The sequence below is a fragment of the Diceros bicornis genome, chromosome 1 (genome assembly GCF_020826845.1).
Source record: "Diceros bicornis minor isolate mBicDic1 chromosome 1, mDicBic1.mat.cur, whole genome shotgun sequence".
In the NCBI taxonomy this organism is placed as follows: Eukaryota; Metazoa; Chordata; class Mammalia; order Perissodactyla; family Rhinocerotidae; genus Diceros; species Diceros bicornis.
In genome coordinates, this window is record NC_080740.1 from 91,136,079 (window position 1) to 91,158,361 (window position 22,283).

At 53.2% G+C, this 22,283-nt stretch overlaps 1 protein-coding gene and 1 pseudogene across 1 annotated transcript in view; one reads left to right on the forward strand and one right to left on the reverse strand.

Annotated features, from left to right (window-relative positions):
• Positions 1 to 22,283, reverse strand: part of COL23A1 (collagen type XXIII alpha 1 chain) — a 319,908-nt gene that overhangs the window by 91,644 nt on the left and 205,981 nt on the right. The window lies entirely within an intron of this gene.
• Positions 1 to 22,283, forward strand: part of LOC131399732 (small ribosomal subunit protein eS8-like) — a 60,854-nt pseudogene that overhangs the window by 15,882 nt on the left and 22,689 nt on the right.

Consider the following 22,283-nt stretch of genomic DNA (forward strand, 5'->3'; position numbering starts at 1 on the left):
CGATCTGGGTGGCAGGTCCAGGTTTCCCTGAGAAACTTATGTTTGAGATGAGGCCAGACACATGCCCGGAGCTGCTGGGCAGAGAGGAGGTGTTCTAGGCAGGAGGACCAGCAGGGGCAGAGGCTCTGCAGCAAGAGGAAGCAGAGCCTCAGCCTGTACCCCATCAGAACCACCTGAAAGCACCTTAGAACAAATGGCTGGGCCTCACCCCCGGAGTTTCTGGTTTAGTAAGTTTTGGGGTAGGGCTTCAGAACGTGTAATTCAGAATGTGTAACAGTTCCCAGACGATGTTGATGCTAGTGGTCCAGAACCACAGTTTGAGAAGCACTGACCTAAATGTCTGCAGAGCCTGATCCTAAGGAATTTGTATTTTATCCTCCAGGCCCACAGTTCTCAAACAGGAGAATCATCTGGGTGCTTGTTGAACATGCAAATTTCCAGGACACCACAGAGATTCTGATTCCTTGGGCTGGGCAGGGCCTGATGATGTGTACTGACTGGGATGCCCATGGTCCCAGGAGGCCAGTCTGTGGGCTGTGAGCTGGGGGACCGGGCAGGCACCTCTGGCAGTACTGCAGGAGGGAGAAGACGGGGCCTCACCAACCCAGGCAGGAACTAGAGGTGGAAAGGGCAGGATGGATTGGCAAGGCAGATCGGGCAGGACTGAAGACGGCTTGAGGACAATGAAAACCAAAGCTGTGTAGGAACACGGCCAGCCTGGGCGGTCTTGGGGGTCTGGGATCAGACTTCAGGCTCCCCAGCCAGTAAGCACTGTCAGCGCCTCAAAGCCCCTTTCTCAGGCAGAAGGCCCTCCACCAGGTGGCCAATTTCAGGTTTCAAGTGTCAGCTGGATTTTCTGCCCACAGCCCCCTCAAACACGCCTGAAAATTCACTGCCAAATTGATTTCCAAATTTTGTGAAACAGATTTATTCCCAGGTTAAAACCAGCATCTCTGATTTCTTCTGCAGATGACCCAGCCAAGACGGAAATCTGCTGTGTCTGACTTTAGAATCCACCAGAGTCAGCTTCCGTTTCTAAGACAACTGGACAAAGCCTCAATTCCAACTGTGCCCCATCAGATGAAGTAGGCCGGCCCCGAGCTCCACCTGCCAGCCCTGGCCTCTCGCAGACCTAGGCCCCAGGCTCCCCACCAGCAAGGTGGGAGGCAACCACAGACCCCCAAGCACTCACGCCTCCCCATCCCCACCAGGGGACATCTGCTGTTGCTTGGCCAGAACAAGAGCCAACAAAAGTTCAGAAGGCCCCATACCCACGAGGCCCTTATGGACCCTGTGTCATGCCTACTCTGCGGGACCCTCCTGGGCAATCTCAGTCCACTCACATTTGGACACAGGACAGAAGGCTCAAATGAAAGGCTATTGTCAGCTGCCCCACGGGGCCATCAGGAGAAAGTTCCAGGAATTGGAGGCCTGTGTAGCACCCTGGCTGGCCCATCCCAGGAGGGCATGTGTTCGATGGGAGAGGTGGTTCCTGCAGGCCTCTCAGGGACCCTGGGACCCTGGGACCCTTGCACTGCTGCCTCCCTCGGGGAGCCTGCAGGAGAGAGGCCTAGAGATTTCTGCCTTCCAAAGCCGCCCCCCACTTATGAAGTACTGACCCCCGCACACATTGTATTTCTGTGGGCTTAGATCTCCTTCACTGTCTTCAGTCCTCCATCCTGTACAGCATTATTCACTCCTTTCTGTGTTACTCAGAGCATGCCCTTCTTCTGCTCAAGCCCCCAAGCCTTCCTCTGCACTCAGGAAAAGACCTGCCACCTCCCCCTGGCCTACACCACGCTGTTGGATCCGTCTCTAACCCCATTTTGAACCTCCCACCCCAGTCAAGCACGTGGACCTTCCTTCTGCTCTCCCCATGCCCCCAGCCCTGCTGTTCCCATTTGAGGGGAGGCGGGCTCGCCACCTAGGAAGGCCTGTCATCTCTCCACGGCTGGCTCCCTCTCCTCATCCGCATCTCAGCTCAGATGTCATCTTCTCAGAAGACTCTCTGGTGGCCCTACCTACACCAGCTCCCCAGTACCTGTCCACTGCACGTCTTCATCCTGCTGGAACCTAAGCCCCTTGACAGGAGGGATCTTGTCTACCCTATCGCCTAGTGTTTGGCATATAATAGGAGCTCAGAAATATCTGTTGAGCAAATGAAATGAGAACACAAAGGGCAGTAGAGAAGGGACTTGTCCCAAATCACAAGCTAGCAAAGGCCTGCCAGGCCTGGGCACTGGCCCGGCTGTCACATTCATTCCCTGCTGCTCCCCTCCCCCCGCTGGGTACTGGCTTGGGCAGCTTGGGGTGGCTCTGTGTGGCCTTTACTCTGATGAATGTCTCCTCGTCAAAGGAACCTTCTGGAAGGCAGAAATGGTGCTTCTGGGTTTATCTTGCAGAGACGGTTGCAGAGCCTGCAAACCAGGTAGCAAAGTGCAGCAGCTGTGAGCAGGGGCTTTGAGGCCAAACAGACCTGAGCTGACTCCCCGCTCTGCCACTCACTTGCTGAGTGGCCCTGGGCAGGTCACCTAATCTCCCTCAGGCTCAGTGTTCCAGGTCTGTAAACCCGGGATCGCATGGCACCTACCCTCTCGAATTGTGGCAGAGCTTACATAAGACCCGGAGTACCAAGCCCTGAGCACAGCCTGGCACGTGGTAACAGAGAAGAAAACGAGCGCGGCCACTCTGACTGCCAGGGGCTGAGGCTCGGAACTCGCTCCAGCCTGAGCTCCCTGCTCTGACGTGTCCACTGCGTGTCCCAGGGCTCCGTAAACGGCCCCCAGGAAATTAGCGGCTCTCAGGGCAGAGGATGGTGCCCTACTGGGTGGAGTCCTGAGAGGGGTGGGCTCTGAGGACAGAGACAGCCACCGTTAGAAGGGTGGGGAGGGCACAAATGCCACTGGGCACAGGAGTTTGGACACACTTGGCCTCTCAATTTTGGGCAGAGCTGGGCCGTCTGTGCAGTTTCTCATCTTTTAATCCCAGCTGTTATCAGCTGCTGGGAAATGGCTCAGCCCAGTCTCCAAGCTGGCAGAGCCTTCCTCCGAATTCCATGGAGAGAACAAAGAGTTCCGGAAGGGTGACACAGCTGCCCAGACTGGCAGCCGGCAGCCGCCCACAGGTCCAGGCCGGGAGGAAGGCACGTGAAAGCTGAGTGAAGATGCCAGGGCCAGAAGTGGGGCACAGCTGCCAGAAGGCTGCCCAGCCAGCCTGCCAGGGACCACCCCGGGCACTGGGGCATCGGAGGGCTGGGAGTGTCTTCTCTTCATTGTCTTTGTGTCTAGCAACTCAGGAGCCTCCTGGTGGTGTGAAGTTCCTGGTCTGAGACCATCCTCAGACGCAACGTGGGTGGCTTGGCTAGGTCTCCTGTGGGTGACCTCCCAGACCCCAAAGCTACCCGCCTTCCGCCAAGCTGGAGTGGTCAATGGTCACTGTGGCTGCCCCAAACCTTCTGATCACCCTTCTGCCATTTGGATGCTTCCCCATGGCATAAACCCAGCCTTCCAACACTGACTACAAACTTCCCTGCTTTCCTGGGGCTGGGAGTAGTTGTGGTTTATGTGGAGCTGGGGTAGCTGTGGTCGTGTCTGTGTCCACCATCAGACACATCAGATTCAGAGCTGAGTCAGGTGGGGACGGAGGCAGGTGGAGGCAGCGTGAGTCTGAGCCAGCAGCCTTGAGGAAGCTCCCGGGCTGGTGGGAGTGCTCTCGCAGGCTGGTGCGGAGGTGTGGCGCAGGACCCCCTCCTGGAGCTCTGACTTCCTAGGGCTTTGCATCCCTTAATAAATCTCTTATCTTTAACTAGCTGGAGTGGATTCTGTTGTCTGCAACTGTGAATCCTGACAAACTCCTTCAAGGACTCCCTGTCCTTCCTACATGTGTAAGCGGGTTACACAGACAAAAGAAACAGACTCATTTAGCAAATAACACAAGGCAGCCGTCTTGGTCTCGGACTTTTGACAGAGATGTGGTTCAAAGAAGTCTTTCTTTACCAGGAGAAAAGAGCGTAAGCCCCAGAGAAAATGGTGACTGACTGTCAGTTTCAGGGCTGGAGAGACAATAAGGAGTGGTGGGGGCTGTGGCACACTGGATACTCTATCTAAAGGGGCAGCTACTATGTAGTTACAATGGACTGTTTCCAGATTTTTCCATTTTTTAAGAGAAGCCAAAAATCAGGATTTTTATGTGAAATGTCCCATATTTTTGATTGTTAACTCACGTTTGAAAAACACTATGCAGGCCAACAAAACCCCAGAAGCTCAACATTTCAAGATTGTGTTTGCCCTGTGGTAGTCCGTTTGTGACCAGCCTACAGGATCAAGTTCCAGCTCTTTATTATGGCATTTAAAGCCTTATAAATTTAGACTTGTTTCCTCCCGCTCTCTCCCTTCCTCCCCTCCCCCACCCGGCATACACAGACCCCTTACCCTCTTCCCCTTATTCTGCTTCCCTGCCCAGCCACACCCTTTCGTTTCCTCATTCCCCTGCCCAGCAAAATGCCTACGCATGCTCTTAAGATCACCCTGAAGATCAAATCCTTTGTGAAATGCATCTCTAGCCCCTGGATCTGAGGCATCCAGTCTTGGGGCTCCCGTGGTCCCTTATCCGTGCTTTCATCTGGATGCTTCTCACGCTGTGTTGTAGCCCTCGGGGCCTCTGTGTCCCCAGCCCAGTGCCAGGAGGACGTCCATCTTCAGAGAAAGCCTGGGAGTGGACTGGCCCCTGAGGAGGGGGCTGCACCTGGGGTCTCAGAGGGCGTCCATCCCAGTAGAATGGGGTGTGTGGGGCGAGTTTAGGGAACACAGCCTGGGGAAGGCAGACTCACCCTGCCATAGGGATCCCCAAACCTGGGTGGCGGCCATGAGGGTAGTGACACGGCAGCTGGACTCACTGCTCTCTGAGTGAGCCCCTGACCAGCCCTCCTTCCAGGGCTTGGAAACATCCCCACACCTCAGGGAGAGATTTTCCTTTCTCCTTAGGGGAGTAGCTGGGTGAGTGTGTGGCCCTGTCCCTTGTCCTGAGGGAGGGTTTGAGGCCCTCAGGCTGCAGGCTCAGTACCCCAGGCCCTTCCCTTCCTCCCTCTTCACCTGCAGATGCCCCTTCCTTCTGCTCTCCTGGGTCAGGTGGTGATGCATTTCAGTTCACTCAGCTCTAACCAAGCTCACCTCACATTTGTTGAGCTCCCACTGCGTGCCTGACAGAGGGCTGGGTGTGCCCGTGTCTGGGCAGCCTCATGGAGACTCCTTGATGCTGGTCTCAGACAGAGAAACCAAGGCTCGAGCAGCAAAGTGACTCACCACGGCACACCCCTGACCGTACCCCCGTGCCACGCCTGCCCTCTTTCCACAGGAAACCATGCCCATCTGTGGGGCAGGAAGGCAGCCACCAGGAGGCACTGGCCGACCTCTTCTTGGCTGCTGCTCCCGAACTGAACTGAGCTCATCGGAACACGTCCACTTCGGCATTTCAATGGGGACCACAGCTCAGGGATGACCACGTGCACATGTGAAGTCTCCAGCCGGGGAGCATTACCTAGCCAGCACCCTGGTGGGCTTTTCCTGCGCTGTGCTTTCCCTTACTGGGAGGGATCTGAAGGCAGAGAGCCCGCCCTAGAAATCACTACCCATCTCGTCATTTACCTTCCATCTGCACTTGGACGACAATAATCTAACAGACGACAGGAGCCCGGCGTCCACTGTTGTCCAGGTATTTTCACATATGTTGTCTCATGCTGTCCTTCCAAGTCTTAAGATGTGGGGATATTACCACTAATTTTACAGGTAAGGTGATAGAGCCCAAAGAGGGGACCTTCTTGAGGTCTCACATTCAGTAAGAGATGGCAGTGAACCTCACGCCCAGGGCAGCGACCTCAAAGCCTGTGCCTTCTCCACACCCTGGACCTGGATCAGCCTGGGCCTGTTCTCAATTTTCTTCAAGGCAAGAAGAGTTCTTCAGTAGAAGGAAGGGAGCCTGGCCAGTGGGAGGCCCTGCGTCAGACCCAGAGCTGGTCATGACAAAAGACAGTCGAAGTGAGATGGGAACGGGAGGTTTCCGCTTCCCTCAGGGCCACCATTGTGTGCCGGCCAAGAGGGATTTTCAGAAGCAAAATTTTTCTAATTAAATGAAGGTGGGATTTCACAGGAATGCCACATTTTGAAACCTCTATCCACTCAGACCTTCAAATGAAAATGATGTGTTCATAACTATTTTGCAGTAGACAGCATAATTTCCAAATCAAAACTGTGTTTTGTGACTTAAAGTAACGGAAGGATTTTCTATTACCTCTTGGTGACCAGGAACTTCATGGAGCATAACCAAATTTTCATCTAGGCGATGGGAAGAACATTCCCCTGGCAGGTAGGAACAGGGGCGACAAAAATAAAGATGCCACTGCCTAGATCACAGACTCCCCCTTATCCATGGGGTATACCTGGGCACATGCTGGTTATCCTTTCCTGAACCTCTGCGCCAGGGCAAGTGGGCTGGTCCGCGTGTAACGTCTGGAGGCCCTCAGGCTAGAATCTGCCAACCTTTCCAGCCACATATGGGACCGCAGTGTCAAGATCTCCCTAGAGAAGAGAGAGGAGCTCCAAAAGGAGTTTCCGCCTAGCCTGTTGTCAGTACAGACAGACAAATCAAGGGAGGAGGGTCTGCAAGACGCCCAGAGGACTTGGAACCACCATTCTGTCACTGTGATAATTTGGAAAGCTGTCGCAAAATGCCAGCCTGCTCATCATATTGGAGCTACAACTAAGCTACCGTGTCTTCGCAAAGAATTCCAAATGCTCCATGGTATGCAAGTAACTCTGCTGTGTACCAACTTTTCAGGTGCCATGTTTGGTGTCTGGATGCCAGCCTTGTCTAGCCCTGTGAGCCGGCAGGCTAATGGGGAAAAAGAAGCCCTCTGTAACATGGGCAGAATAAACCAAGAGAGGGTAGAGTTTTGGGGCTCTGAGGAGGGTGAGGTGAAGTTGAGACTTGGTATAGGCTGTGTCTTAGTCTGTTCGAGCTGCTGTAACAACAATACCAGAGACTGGGTGGCTAATAAACAACAGACATCTATTTCTCACAGTTTTGGAGGCTGGAAGTCCAACATCAAGGCATTGGCAAATTTCGTGTCTGGTGAGAGCCTGCTTTCTAGTTCATAGAAGGCCGTCTTCTTGCTGTGTCCTCACATGGTAGATGGAAAGGTCTCTTTATAAGGGCACTAATCCCATTCATGGGGGCTCCACCCTCACGGCCCAGTCACCTCCCACAGGGCCTCTTCCTAATATCATCACATTGGGGGTTAGGATTTCAACTTATGAATTTTGGGGTGACACAATCATTCAGTCTAGAGCAGGCTGGCACACACACCACGTGTTCAATGACATGTTAAAGAATCCAGCTTTTCCTCAAATAGTTAAATATAGAGTTATCATAAAACCCAGCAATTCCAATCCTAGGCATATACCCAGAATAACTGAAAACAAGTGTTCAGACAACTACTTGTACAGGAATGTTCATAGCAGCACTATTTATAATAGCCAAAAGGGGGAAACAACCCAGATGTCCATCAGTGGGTGAACGGATAAAATGTGGCACATCTGTACAATGGGACATTATTCAGCTACAAAAAGGAAGGAAGTACTGATACACACTACAACATGGGTGAACCTTGAAAACAGTATTTTAAATGAAAGAAGCCAGACACAAAAGGCCACATAGTGTATGAATCCATTTGTAGGAAATATCCAGAACAGGCAGATCCATAGAGACAGAAAGCAGATTAGTGGTTGTCAGGGACTGGGTGGGGGATGGGGAGTGACTGTAATGGGTATAGTGTTTCCTTTCCGGGTGCCGAGAACGTTTTTAAACTAGAAGGGGTGACGGCTGCACAATGCTGGGACTGTATTAAATCCCACTGAATTGTTCACTTAAACTGGTTAATTTTGTGTTATGTGAATTTCACTTCAATAATTAAAAAGAGAGAATCCAGCTGAGAGTTCATCTTGCTTCTGGCAGCGCAGCCTGTTTCATCTCTGACTCAACGATGCTTTTAAAAATAAACAAAAATAAAAATTGGGGGTAACTGGCTACAGTAAGAGGGTAGAAGGAAAGAAAGCGTAAAGCCGAAACAAGTGCAGTTTGAGTGCAGCTGGTTTTCCCAGCCCTGTTGTACCAAGGGATGGTTTTCACCTGGAAAGAAAAAAAATACCTCTTGGCAAAGCCAGTGGCTCAGGGCGGCAGAAACAGGAATCGTGCAGGTCTCTCCCTGTGTCTCCTCTTCACACTGGAATTTGATTTCGCACATCAGGAAATCAGCAGCCCGTGGGGGGCAGCCCTTCTCAGAGGGGTCGAGAGTGGAGACCTGGGTGTGTGGGGAGAAGGGCTCCCTGGCTACTGCCCCCCCCCCAGCGGGTGCACAGCCACGGCGCTCTGCCCATGGCTGAAACCGGCCAACGGTTAGCCATTGATAATTAAGCTGCTAGTAACTATGGGGGATCGGAATTGGCCACCTCAAAATATGTCTCTGCCTGAATGACACTTTGGCCCCCACCATCACTAACTAACCAAAGGAATTTGGGATGGGAGGCCTGCCCCCAGAACAGGCCATTACTATAGACATCTCTGGGTCTCTGGGTGGGTCTGTCCTAAGCCCATTCTTTATAAGATACATTTACATTTGTATAGAAAATCTCCATTTGTAAAGGTACCTTCTTCTCTGTACCAGGAAGAAGCGGGGACGGGGGATGGCCTTACCTAGAAACTTATCAGAACAGAAGGTGAGGACTTAAATCTGCAAGATAAACTTACCCATTGTTAACTGTGCTGTTTAGGCAATATGCTATCTGATTCCCACTAGGTTCCTACAGATGACATCTCCCTGGAGCCTGAGTCACCATGGTAATGGGTGTTTGAGCTATTTTTTTTTCAGGAACTGAACCCCTTGTCCACTTCAGGAGGGACTGAGACCACCAACCCATCAACTGGGCCCACACAGATACGTGTCCCATAAGCGATGTTTTGACGGCAAGAGGTTGGAACTCCACCCTCAGGGCATGCTAATGCCGCCAATCTGTGAACATGCTGATACCAGCTCAAGACAAGGTTGACATACAGGAAGCCATATTGTAGAAAAGAAGCCCTATTGTAACTTCGAACGACCTCTGACAAACTAACCCAGCTGGATCTGCACCCTCTAGGAGATACCCCTGCTTGTGCATGTACCTCCCAGCTGCGATAAGATGATAGCTTTGTTCTTTTGAGTTCCTTAGGAATGTGATGACCTCCGAACAGAGAGTCTATGCTGATAGCCATCATCAGTGAAAACTGAAAGATCTGGTGCGGCTCTCCCAGTCTGTAACACCAGTGGGGTCAACATTCCTAACCCCCACCCCTATAACCCACCGGCCTATATAACTGCTATAAGATTTTGTGCCCCCTTAAGATGGTTGTTTGAGACATTAGTCGGCCATCTTCCCCCTCGCTAGCATGCTGTAATAAACTACCCTTTCTTTTCCACCATCTTGCCTCTTGACGATTGGCTTTTGTCTTCTGGGGAGCAGATCGTGCCCTTTGTGCGGTAACAATGCGTCCTATGAAGAGGCATGAAGGCTGACTACGCTTGTGCAGATCATCAATTACCTCATCTCTTGTCACCTCCAATCACTTCAGACCACCTTGCCCCCTACCCCATAAATACCCCTGAGTCCCTATTTTCAGGGGAGCGGATCTGAGATTCATTCTCCCGTTTCCACACTTGGCTGCCTTGTGATTAATAAACCCTCTCTCTCTGCAATCTCATCCTCTTGGTGTTTGTCTTTCTGGGTGGTGGGCAAAAATGGACCTGAAGGGGTAAAACGGCCCTGTGCCGCCCCCCTGCTGCCAGCCCCCAGGAAGGAGCGGCCATTTCCTCCAGAGTTTGTCGTTCTGTCTGTGAACAGGTTTCACCCACTTTTCTGCTCTGGAGGCAGGCTCTAATGGCAAAGTCCAGACATGACCTCTCTCCAGTTTGAAAGTTTGTTCCATAAAATGGAGTGAATTCACACACACGAGACCCTTCCACAAGCTGGGCTGGCTGCCAGCCTCTCCAGAGATCCAGAGCGGGAGGTGTCACCGATCAGGTGCACTGAGGAACTCAAGGGTGGGTTTGGAAGCATCTAACTGTTTTTCCAAATTGTTTTTTACCCTTTTGTTATGTTAAGGAGATGCAACCACCAACCACCCTGAACCAGACCAAGCCTCACCACAAGAGCTACACCCAGGACCTTTGCCTTATTTTTAATGCTAAGATCTCTCCAGGAGGAGCTTAGGCCTTATCACCGTAACCTGCAGTGTATGTGGAAACATGTTTTCCTAGTGAGCCTGCGAAAATGAATACGCACATCTCCCTTTTGAATATTCATATCCCACATGAAATAAAAGTTCCTGCTTCCCTTTATTCGGGGAGCCATGACTTTGGAAATGATTCCTCATGGCCTCCTATTTGCTGCAAATACACTTTACTTTGTGAGACAACTTCCACTGGTGTAGAGTCTTATTTAACTCGTCAGGAGGTGAGCCCACTTGATTCGGTGACAGAGGGAGTCAGGAGTTAGGGGAGTGCATCCTTCCATATCCATGAGTCCCCACTCTGGGGGTATGTGGGTTCTGCAGGGTGGGGGCACTGCAGGGTGGGGGTGCTGCAGGGTGGGGGCGCTGCAGGGTAGGGGTGCTGCAGGGTGGGGGCGCTGCAGGGTGGGGGTGCTGCAGGGTGGGGGCGCTGCAGGGTGGGGGTGCTGCAGGGTGGGGACGCTGCAAGGTGAAGGGTGCTGCAAGGTGGGGGTGCTGTGGGGGGGTGCTGCAGGGTGAGGGGCACTGCAGGGTGGGTGCTGCAGGGTGGGGGCGCTGCAAGGTGGGGGCGCTGCAGGGTGGGGGGTGCTGCACAGGCTCTCCCTGACCCTCAAGGATTAGAGGCTCCTTCTCCGCCCAGAGTCTGGGACTGCTCTACAGACACCCTTCTTCTGGGCACGATAGCATTCTTCACTGTCCCCTGGTTAGTCTTTGGTGATGAAATGGGGTTCATGGAGGTGTCAAAATAGTAATAATAGTGATAATGATGACACCTGACATTTATTGAGCAGTTCCCATGCCCTGTGGATCATTATACCCAAGCTTCAAGACAACTCCACAAAGTCGGAACCCCTATCCCATGTTATCATGAGAAAACTGAGGTGTGGGGAGGTTAAGTAACGTACTGGGAACCCCAACTAGGAGGTAGCAGAGAGCACAGGTCGGGGAGTTGGACAGACCCACCTCAGAACCAGCCTGCTGGGAGGGATGGCCAACCTGGGCCGAATTTCCATGACTCCATGACTCCAGAGGATGCAGGGAGAGAGCAAGGCCGATAACGCATCTAGAACTGGCCCCAGGCACAGGGGAGCTATCGCCCTCCCCAGCTTGTGTGGCTCACGTGAGGGCTCGGCGCAGCAGCAGATGTCAGGCAACATCGCTCATGGCTAAAAGCCTTGGGGGGGGGAGGGGAGGGGGTGCCCTGGAGCCCTGGAGAAGGCATCCTGCTGGAAGCAACATCCAGCCCCTTCACGAGACCAGGGCAGCAGGCTGCTCCTCCCAGAGCTGGTTGCTCCCAGATCTGTGCTGATACCAGATGAAACAGTTGCTTGCGTCTGGTGGAAATCATGTATTTAAACCCGAGATGCTCCCTTGGGACCACACAGGACAAACCCAACCATTCTTCACAAAGGCTCCAAAGACAGGGACAGGCAAAGCCACAACCCCAGTTCCCAGAAGCACCTCTGAGATGTGTGTTCCTCAACCCTCTGCCATCCTGGAAGCCTCCTCTAGCCCTGCTCCATCCAATAGATTCCTTCCCTCTACTCCATGGTTCCCAGAATTGAGTCCTCAGGGCAAGCCTCAGAGCACAGCAGGATAATCACCTCCTTTGCTGAAGATGTTATGCTCCTGTTATTAGAGCCTCAGATCCTGCACTGACATGCAGGCAGTTGAAACCATGATGGGTCTCCCACCCAAGCCTTTATGCTGCCCCTCTCTGGGCCTCAGTTCTACTATATATAAAGTGTGCATTGGTAAATGTCTGCCCTGTTTCCATCTAGCTGGTCTGGTGTGGTATGAACGGGAAAGTGCTGGCCGTGGGCATGAGTCCTGAGGCAGCCCCTGGCTGCGCAGTGGAGATGCATTCTCACTAACAGCCAACTACGCATGTTTGGGGGAAAACAAGAGACAAGTGATTTAAATACCAAGGATATGTTCACTAATGCGCTGGAGTAAATGTGAGATGGGGATGTGAATCTGCCGGCTCCTTAGTGGGCCTCCTTGTTCAGGGTGATAGCCTCCAGCTGAGCTTCTAGAATTTGGTGGCTAAGCACTTTCTGGTACTCAAGGGCTCCTGAACACAAGCCCAAGCTGATTTTTTTTTTTTCCCCAGCACTGGAGCAAACATTGGCTCTGAGGGGCTTCAGGTGCGTTCCTGCATTTTATAGATAATCTGAGGGATTTTCAGGAGCAATTTGGACCATGCAAGATTTTTGCCTTATGAAATCACTTTAGAATAAAAATCCCGCCTAAAATGTGACTTTACAGCAATGACTTACTTTGTATTTGCCTTCCAGGCTCTGGGAAGGCCGGGGTCATGTATTTGCTTATCCGTGTCTCCTCAGGGCACAGTCTCGTCACTGGGACATCACAGGAGGGGTGGAGGCATGGGTGCATGAATGAGTGATGAATGGGCAGGTAGGAGGGGTGGAAGGATGGGGGGAATAGGAGAAGGGTGGAGGGATGGGAGAATAGGTGGGGGGGTGGAGGGATGGGGGAATTGGTGGGGGGTGGAGGGATGCGGGGAATAGTTGGGGGATGGGGAAATTGGTGGGGGGTGGAGGGATGTGGGGAATAGTTGGGGGTGGAGGGATGGGGGAATAGTTGGGGGGTGGAGGGATGCGGGGAATAGTTGGGGGATGGGGGAATTGGTGGGGGGTGGAGGGATGTGGGGAATAGTTGGGGGTGGAGGGATGGGGGAATAGGCGGGGGGGTGGAGGGATGGGGGAATAGGCGGGGGGTGGGGATGGAGGGATGGGTGGAGGATGATGCGATTCTGTTGTCGCCTATCATTAGCTGTTTGACTTGGGGCATATCACACCTTTGTCTGTACAGGGGGTATTATACTCCCTCCTTGCAGGCTTCTTGTGAGAATGAGTCCACAAAACTTCCTAAGTATGGAGCTTGTGGCGAGGATGGGCCTGGCCAAGAGCAAAGACACCTCCCTGACCAGCATCACTAAAAATTGTGCTCATAGAGTAATAACAGCTGGTCCTCTTGGCAGTTAACTCTCACTCCTGTCTGTGCCTCGGGGGCAGGAAGAGCCCCCTCAGCACCCCTACTCCAGCCACAACCAGGGCTTAAGGCCCCAGTGGGGCTGCCCCTCCTTACCTTCCCCACCCTCTAGGCAAGGGCTTCTCAAACCTCACGTGCACGAGACTCACCTGGGGAGCTTGTGAGACTACAGGGTCTGATGCAGGGGCTGGGGGTGCCCTGGAATCCACCCAGGTGGAGCTGACGCTGTGGCCCACGGGCACACATGGACCCTCTGCCACGGCTTACGTGTGCTTTGCTGGTGGCAAACAGGAAGCCGGGGCCGCCATTCCCCTGCCTCCCAGGTGAAGTGCGAGAGTCGGGTCACTGGTGTAAAGGTGGATGGGGGCAGGGCCCAGCTTTTCTTAAACCATGCTCCCAGCTTCCATCCCAAAAGCCACACCGTCATTGTCCTTTTTGTGGAAGAGGGCCGTGGGATACAGCACCCATGGCTGATGTGCACTGGTTGGGGGAGCCGAGATGAAAGTCCGGACTCAGAGTCAGACTCTGCAGCTGTGGCCCTTCTGTGGGGCAGGGTTCAGACCTTCCACCAACCATGCCAGCTAGCTCTATGCCTCCGTTCTGACGAGGAGGAAACTGAGTACTGTGGACTGAGCCATTGGGCTGACCTCCCCCAGGCCACGCTGATGGTGAGCAGGGCCGGCGCCATCTCCCTACTCCCTGTCCCTCTTCACTGGGTCTTTACAGAGAGAACAAAAACCTTGGCTGGGGAACCAAAGACAGTTCCTGCTTCCTCCTGAAAATAGTCTGCGACTGACCATCCCAGGACCTCCTGGGCAGGGCACTGTGGCTTGCCAGCAAGACGGGCGGCCCTCTCTCCCAGCCTCCTGCTCGAATCGGGCACCACAGAGCACTTACAAGCCTCTTTTCTCTGAGCAACACGGTCCACATTTTGTTTTCAAAATCTACAAGTAAACAGGAGCAGCTGACAAGCACCGGGAGGCAAATGTTTTTTCCATGTAAGGCTGTTCCTCAGGCTTTGCTCTGGGCCCTGGGCGGGGAGGCAGGGGGTGTGGGAAGGACCATGAGTGTGGACTGCTGGGTGCAGGTGTGGCCTGCCTGCATGGTCATAGGCTGGTCCCTCTCCTTCTGAGCTCCTGAGTGATCTGGGACCCTGATATCCTCTGATCTCATCTGCCACCACTCGCGCCCCCCCCTCCAGCCACAATAGTCTGTGCGGCTCCTCCAGCACAAGACACCCCTCCCACCTCAGGATCTTTGCACTAGCTGTTCCCGCTGCCTGAAACACTCTTCCTCCAGACGGTCACCTGGTGAACTCCCTCACTTCCTTCACTTTGCTCAAATGTCTCCTTCTCATTTAAAACTACCACCGCTAACCCCCACCCCCCAGCACTCCAGGTTGCCCTTGCTTGCTTTATTTTTTTCCATAACACACTATCCTCTTGAATCTTTATTTATTGACATGACATAGTGAAACCTTATTAACTGCCTATCTTCCCCAACCAGGACACGAGGGCGGGGATCGCCGTCTGTCTGGTTGCCGTCACCCCAGTGCCCAGACTTGTGCGGAGCACACGGCAGGCTCCCAGTCAGTGTGTAACAACACCTGCCTGTGATGCCCACATGGTTGCCTCTGGGAGCTGACATCTGCGACCCAGACTTACAGGCCTGAGGGTGTGAGCACGTAACGTGCCCGGTGACACGGCATAGTTACAAACGCATCCTGCACGAGTCCTGCACCTGGCACAGCGAAAGTCTGGGGAGGGAGTGGTCGTTCCACGTTAGAAAGGTTAAATGTGGCTCTTTCCAGCCAGTGCCGAGCGACGGGCATCTCTCGGGACAACCGGCACCAGCGCCGCAAGACCAGGGGCAAGAGAAAGCCCACCACAAGTAGCAGCAGTACGAGCCCGGCCGCCGTGCCGCCAACACGCAGATCGGCCCTGCCGCGTACACACAGTCCTCGTGCGGGAAGGCAACAAGAAGCGCCGTGCCTTGGGGCTGGGCGTGGGGCCTTCTCTCAGGGCTCCGAGTGTTGTACGCGCAAAACTAGGATTATCGATGTCGTCTACAACGCGTCCAGCAACGAACTGGTCCGCACCAAGAGCCTGGTGAGGACCTGCATCGTGCGTGTTGACAGCACACCGTGCAGACAGTGGTATGGGTCCCACTGTGCAATGCCCCTGGGCCGCAAGAAGGGGGCCAAGCTGACTCCTGAGGAGGAAGAGATTTTAAACAAAAAACCGTCAAAGAAAATTCAGAAGAAATATGATGAAAGGAAAAAGAATGCCAACATCAGCAGTCTTCTGTAAGAACAGTGCCAGCAGGGCAAGCTCCTTGCATGCATCGCCTCAAGACCAGTCCAGCGGGGCCGAGCAGATGGCTATGTGCTAGAGGGCAAGGAGCTGGAGTTCTAGCTGAGAAAAATCAAGGCCCGGAAAGGCAAGTCCTCTTCCCTCCTCTCTTAGCTCATGTAATAAAGGGGTTTATCATTAAAAAAAAAAAAGGTTAAATGTGTGGTCTTGTGGCCCTTGTGTCTTCACTTGCTGAAGCCTACACGGAGTGAAGCTGCCAAACCCAGCAGGTAGCCTCAGATGCTCTGGCAGAGGGACCAGGGAAAGGCGGCACTGCTCAGCGCAGGGCAACGTTATGTGTCTCTGCCCAGGGCACCCGCAGACATGGAGGGGGCCTCCCAGCCCCTGCTTGGGCTGCCCCTGCCAGGCTGGATGGACCGGAGCTGGCATGGCCAGGAGCACGGGGTGACCCGCAGCATTCTGTGAGGCCACCTGCACACCACTGGGCCCAGGTTGGGTGAGACAAGGAGAAACTGATTCAGGATGACAAACACAGGAGAGGTGGAGGGGCCCAAGGAGAAGGATGCAAGAGAGCCAGCTTGCTGCTAGAGACTTCCACCAAGTGAGCTGTAACCCGGCCAGAGGGCAGCCGTCATCCCAGACCTGTGGGAGCTCCAGGTGAGAGACACTGTTCTCAGTGCACATGTCCCTCTGCCTTGGGCCATGAGGGAACTGGGGTGACACCCAGGAGCTCTCAGCAGAGGAGTCAGAGAACTTCCATGCCGACAGAGCCCTGCCAATAAAAGAGCTCTGCTGATGGCGCCAGGAGGATGGAGGTGCCACCCCATGGCTGCCCAGGGCCGGCTGTGCGACCTTGGACAAGCCCTTCACCTCCTGGTGCCAGGGACTCCTCATCCACAAGGTAGGACCTACCGTGAGGGGCTGATGTGAGCGGTAACGAGAACACTCCCCCGAGAGCCAGCACAGGGCGGGTGCGGGGCAGGCTCTTGGGAGCATTCGTTTATTTAGATAAAGGAGGTGGCTGTGATACAGCGATAATTCCCAGCCCTCTCTTTCACAAGCCCGCCCTTCTTCTATGAATATATTCTTATAAAACAAGAAATCAGACTTTATTAATATTCAAAATATAGGCTACCAACAGTGCCTGTAGGAGGAAAGGATTAAAATGGAGAGGAAATAAGAGAGAGAGATTTCCAGAATTAAAGAAAGATGAAAGATCTCAGATCAAAAAGGCCCACAGAACACCACATAGAGCTAAGAACCCAGAGCTCAACACATGACAGTGAGATTCAAGACTGTCAGAGACAGAGAGCGGCCTAACAGTCTCCAGAGAGAACAGATGACAAGGCAAAGGAGCGGACACAGACTGACCCCTCACTTTCCAACAGCAGCATCAACTGCAGGATGACCGGGAGTAACGGTTTTGGGAGCCAATGTAGTACCGAAGTTTTGAGTACTGAACTTTGAACCTTGAATTTTACATTCAGCCAACGGGCATCCACGTGTGAGAGAAGGACTAGGACATTCTCAAACACAGAAGGCCCTAGAAGGTCTGCCACACAAAGACCCATGTAGGAAATAGTCCTGGAGGAAGAGCTCAGAGGAGAGACCAACCTGGGAGATGCCCCAGGACGCATGGTCAAGAGGTGGTCAGATTCTCAAGTAGAGAGTGCTACCCTGGCTCTCTCCAGATTAGTTAAGACCAGAAGGAAAGAGAGGAAGAATGTCCGTGATAACACGATGGGGCTTGGGTCCGGGGACATTGGGGACATGAGGGCCAGTTAAGTTCTGGTCTTGAAGAGGGACATACAGATAACAATTTTATTTGAAAAAAGAAAAGATTCACCGAGAAGCATAGAAAAACCAGGAGACAAGCGGAAACCATAAACTTCTCAGTGAAAAGGCAGACTGTCGTTCAGATGAAACACGATATCCAGCTATAGGTTCTTTACAAGAAAGACACGGCAGTAATGAGGGGAGAAGGGTGTGGACGGGGTTATCTGAAACGGGCTGGAGCCGGACGCGGGTCCACGGGAGCTCATTACGCTGTTCTGTCTACTTCTGCAAATGTCAGGATTTTTCCATTATAAAATGCTTTTCAAAATAGCATGTTTTTTGACCAAGATATCTCTCTTCAAAAGACCAAGACAATTGTAAATTTCTAACTGTTACACTGTGCTCATCACTTGAACTTTCAAAAATGGCTAAAGGGATATGAGCTTATAGGAACTGGTTTTGCTGGGTAGTGACAGAAGTATGCCACTGCCTCCAGAAATGCCCCAAATTTCTCTATAGAAGGATCATTATAAATTGTCAGGGAAGGGGAGAGGGAGGAGGGCGAAAGGGATGATTACGCGCACGTGTGTGATGATGGACTGTAATTAGTATTTGGTTGGTGAACATGATGTAATCTATGCAGAAATAGAAGTATAAGGACGTACACCTGAAATTCATACAATGTTATAAACCAATGTTAGCGCGATAAAACACACACATACACAAAATAAAAATAAACTGTCAAGGATGAAAGGAATATTGTATATTTAAATTGATCTTTTAAAATTAAACACAATATATTATTATAAATTATACGTACATTTAAATATGGAACATGTATGCATATTTCTACATGTGTACCCTCACACACTCCTCAAAATCGTAATCTTGAGGCTGTCAACAAGAATGCTAATAATGGTTGCCTCTAGATGGTGAAATCACACAAGTGTCTTGATTATTTTCCTTCCCCCTGAAAAGATCGTGTGTCCCAAGCTGCGTTTATGTCGTGATGGCCAACTTGTTTTCCCATCACTATTACTGAGAGTCATACACAGCGGCCAGTTGGAGCCTCTGATGGCTACAGATAGGCAGCCCTATACCGGCTGATAGAACTTGAGCTGCAATCAGACACCCGGTGCTGGGGTGGCCTAGGAGGCTGATCCCTTGGCAAGGCATGATTTTCATCAGTTTTTGAAATAGCAAAAATCGTTGGTGGATTCCATTACGTCCTTCACAGACCTGAGAAGGGGACTGTGAGTCTGTGCCTATCTGGGGGGCAGGGGCGGGCCCAGCAGGGAGCTCTGCATGATGGCCCTGCTCGGTCCCCTCTCCCTGCTCCTTGTCCTCACTGTCCACGGAGGGCACTCTGGAGCAGCACTGCCCTAGAGAACTGTCTGCAATGATGGAAATGTTCGGAGAGCTGTCCCACGTGGAAGCTAAAAGCCACGTGTGGCTATTGAGCACCTGAAATGTGACCAGTGCTGCTGAAGAACTGAATTTTTAATTTCATTGAAACTTAATTAATTTAAATTTAAGTAGCCATGGATGAACTTTGAAAACATTATGCTAAGTGAAAGAAGCAGGTATAAAAGGTAACACATTGTATGAATCCATTTTATATGAAATGTCCAGCATAGGCAAATCTACAGAGACAGAAAGTAGATTGGTGGTTGCCAGAGAGTGGAGGGAAGGGGAATTGGAAGTGATTGCTAGGGTTTCTTTTTGGAGTGATGGAAATGTTCTGGAATCAGGTAGTGGAGATGGTTGCACAGCAATATGAATATACTACAAACACTGAAACGTACCCTTTAAAACGGTGAATTTTATGTTGTGTGAATTACATCTCAATTTAAAAAATAACAAAAAAAATTTAAATAGCCACATGTGCTAGGGGCTACCATATTGGACAGCACAGTTCTAGAAGCTTTTGAGGAGGGTTCAGGCCTCTGATGATCCTCTCCTGCCCCAAATTCACGCCTCTCAGCCCCAGCGGTGCCCCTCAGGGGTCTGCCCTGCACTCCCTGGGCTCCCCACTGCCTCTGTTCCCACCCCAGCTCCAGCTGCACTGGCCCTACCCTCGATCACGCCCCTGGGCTCCTGGCCTGCTGCCCTTGGTCTGGGAAGCCTCCTCCCACTAGCTCAGCCTCATCTCCAAGGTCTACTGCTGGGACATCTCCTGGCGCTCCCGCTGCACTTGGCACCACAACCCTCAGGTGCCATCGTCTGCCGTGCTCTTACTATCACTTTGCGCAGAACACCCCCTCGCTCTCCTCAGGGCTATTTTCCCTTTGGGCTTACTCAGGCAGGACGCCACCCAAACTGGCCCTGGCTGGGTCAAGGCCTCCTCTGACACCCCCAACCCATGCCTCCCAGCCTCCTTGCAGCCACGGTCATGCTACATTCTCATCCGGGTCCCTATTTTCACATCTGCCTCCCCCACCTGTCAGGAGGGCCTGCTGGGTGGGTGGTTGAGCGCTGCACAGGGCTGGGCCAGGCAAGCATCGGCACGGATTTGCTGAACCGACAGTGGATGGCAGTGACGACTTGGTCATGGCTGGTTAACAGTTCACAAGGTGCCTTCATGCCCATTCATTACTTGGCTTCTGGGCTGAGCTCTCTGCCTGGGTGCAGTGAATTCTGCCTTGGGAGGGGAGGGAGGGTCTACAGGGCCCCTTCCCAGGACCAGCCTCCCATGGGTGCCTGATGGTTCCTGCCTTCCTAAGCCTGATTTGGGGAGGGGCTTCCTAGAGGTCCCTCGTCCTGCTTGCCCCCACTCCAGATCCAGCATTTCCCATTTGAGACCCCCAGGCATGCACTGCACATGGCCAAGGGGGGAACACGGGGGCCCAACGACTCCTGGTGGGAGGGAGGCCCAACTCAGGGCTGCAGCTCTCCCCCCTGCAGAGGGTCGGCCTTCCCTGCCAGCACCAGCAGGACAGGCTGACCCCCAACTCCTACCCAAATCCCTGTGGGAGTTGGGGTGAGCACATTCAGAGAGGTGCTTCTCTGAACGCACAGAAGGCGGCATTGTTTCCCTGCGTCTCCTCTCGTCAGAGAGTCAGGAAGGGATTCCTGGTAGGAGCTCTGATGAGGGCTTACCAAATTCTCAGCACAGCAAGGACCTGAGTGATTGATGCGGAGAAAAACATTTCACGAGCCCCTCATCTGGTTTGTATTAAGAGATTTCCATGCTTGGATCTTTTTTTTCCCAAGGTAAAAACGGACGATGAGTTGGGAGCAGAGAAACAACAGAGGGAACAGGCAGCTGGGCGGAACAGTGAGGGGGAGCCTGCCTGAATGATGTGACCAGGCGGAGGGAGGAAGCCCTGCACCCTTTCCCTTTCAGGCTAGTGGGAGACAGAGGCCCAGCGGGCGGGTACTGCAGCTGTGACTGGTTTCCCTGCTCACTTTATCAAAGTCACAATGGATTTGGCAGCAAAAAAGGTGGTCCCTAGCAACCCACCCCTGACTGCGGTGCCACAGTCCCTGACCCCACGCCTGGCTGGCCTCTGTATCTCCCTTTCCAGCCTCATCTTTCTCCCCAGCACTCTCAGCATCTGAGGTAACCGGAGGCTGTATTTTTGTTTGTTTGTTTTCTGTCTCCCTGCTGCAGCGGGAGGGATTGGGACAAGGACACGGGATTGTTAACTCCTGCCTTCCCCAGCCCCTACCTGGGCCCCAGGCTCCTCCTCACCTGGGCGGGTGTGGGTGTGCCTTCAGCCCCACCAGTGGGTGTGCTGTAGGCAGTGGTGCTGATGGGTGGGCCTCCGGTCCCCCCCCCCCCCGCCCCCGGGTTTTTCTCTCCCTCCCAGGCCTGGAGAGGGTGGGCGAGAGTTGGGAAAAGCCCTCACAGCCCAGTGAATCCAGTGCGCTCACAGAGGGACTCGGCTCTAATCTTGGCTCTCCTCTCCAGGCTCCCGACGATCAGGTTACTAAGCAGAGCTGGCTGAGCCCACAGAGACTAGGCCTGGGACATGCTGCTCTCCAGCCTAGAATGAACTTGAGCACTTTCCCACTTAGCCAGCTTCTACTCATGCCTCAGGGCTAAGCACGCATGTCACCTCCTCCAGGAAGCCTTCCTGGTCCTGCCCACCCCGTTCTTCCTTGCTCCTGGCCCTACCTTGCTCTGAAGCATGGTCTATTTCTCCATCACAGTCCTTGGTGCTTGGATAACATTAGCTCACCTGGTGAGAGCTCCTTTAGGGTCCCAGCACCCACCACAGCACCCGGCACACAGCAAGTGCTTGCAGAGGGTTTGCTGGGCGGCGGTGTGAAGGCGGGCAGTGGCCAGCACAGTGCCCCTGCACCCAGCACAGGGTCCGGGGCAGAGCGGGCAGGAAACACGGCTGGATGAACAGAGGGAGGGGTGGGTGGGCCTGTTGGGTCTGTGTATGGCCTGCCTGCTCTTCCTCCCCGGCCTTGACTGAGGACGGCTCACTTGTCCAAGGGCACCTGCCCAGGGTTCAGGCCTTTCCCTCCAGCATTCAAGCTTCTCTCCCTGACCGTGGGCTCAGCTGTGTCCACGCCGAGACTCAGTAACTGGCCGCCTCGTGCACAATCACTCACTAAAGACCCAGGAGAGAGCCACGTGGCCGGCTCTGGAGGGGGGCAGGGAGGACTGTGATTCTAGATAAAGAAGGGGGGAGGAGAAATAAAGGGAGATAAAGCCTGAGGGAGGATGGTTCCCAGCCCTGGAGCCAGCAGTTAACCAGCGGGTTGAGGCAAGGAGGGAAGAACTACATCTTCTGCCGTCCTAGAAGCAAACCTTTCAGTGAGCGTGTGTGCACAGCCCGGGTGGTCAGTCGGCAAGCACGGCCTGAGCGCCAGGTAGGGTGCTGCGACACAGCTCAGCAGGCCTCTGCC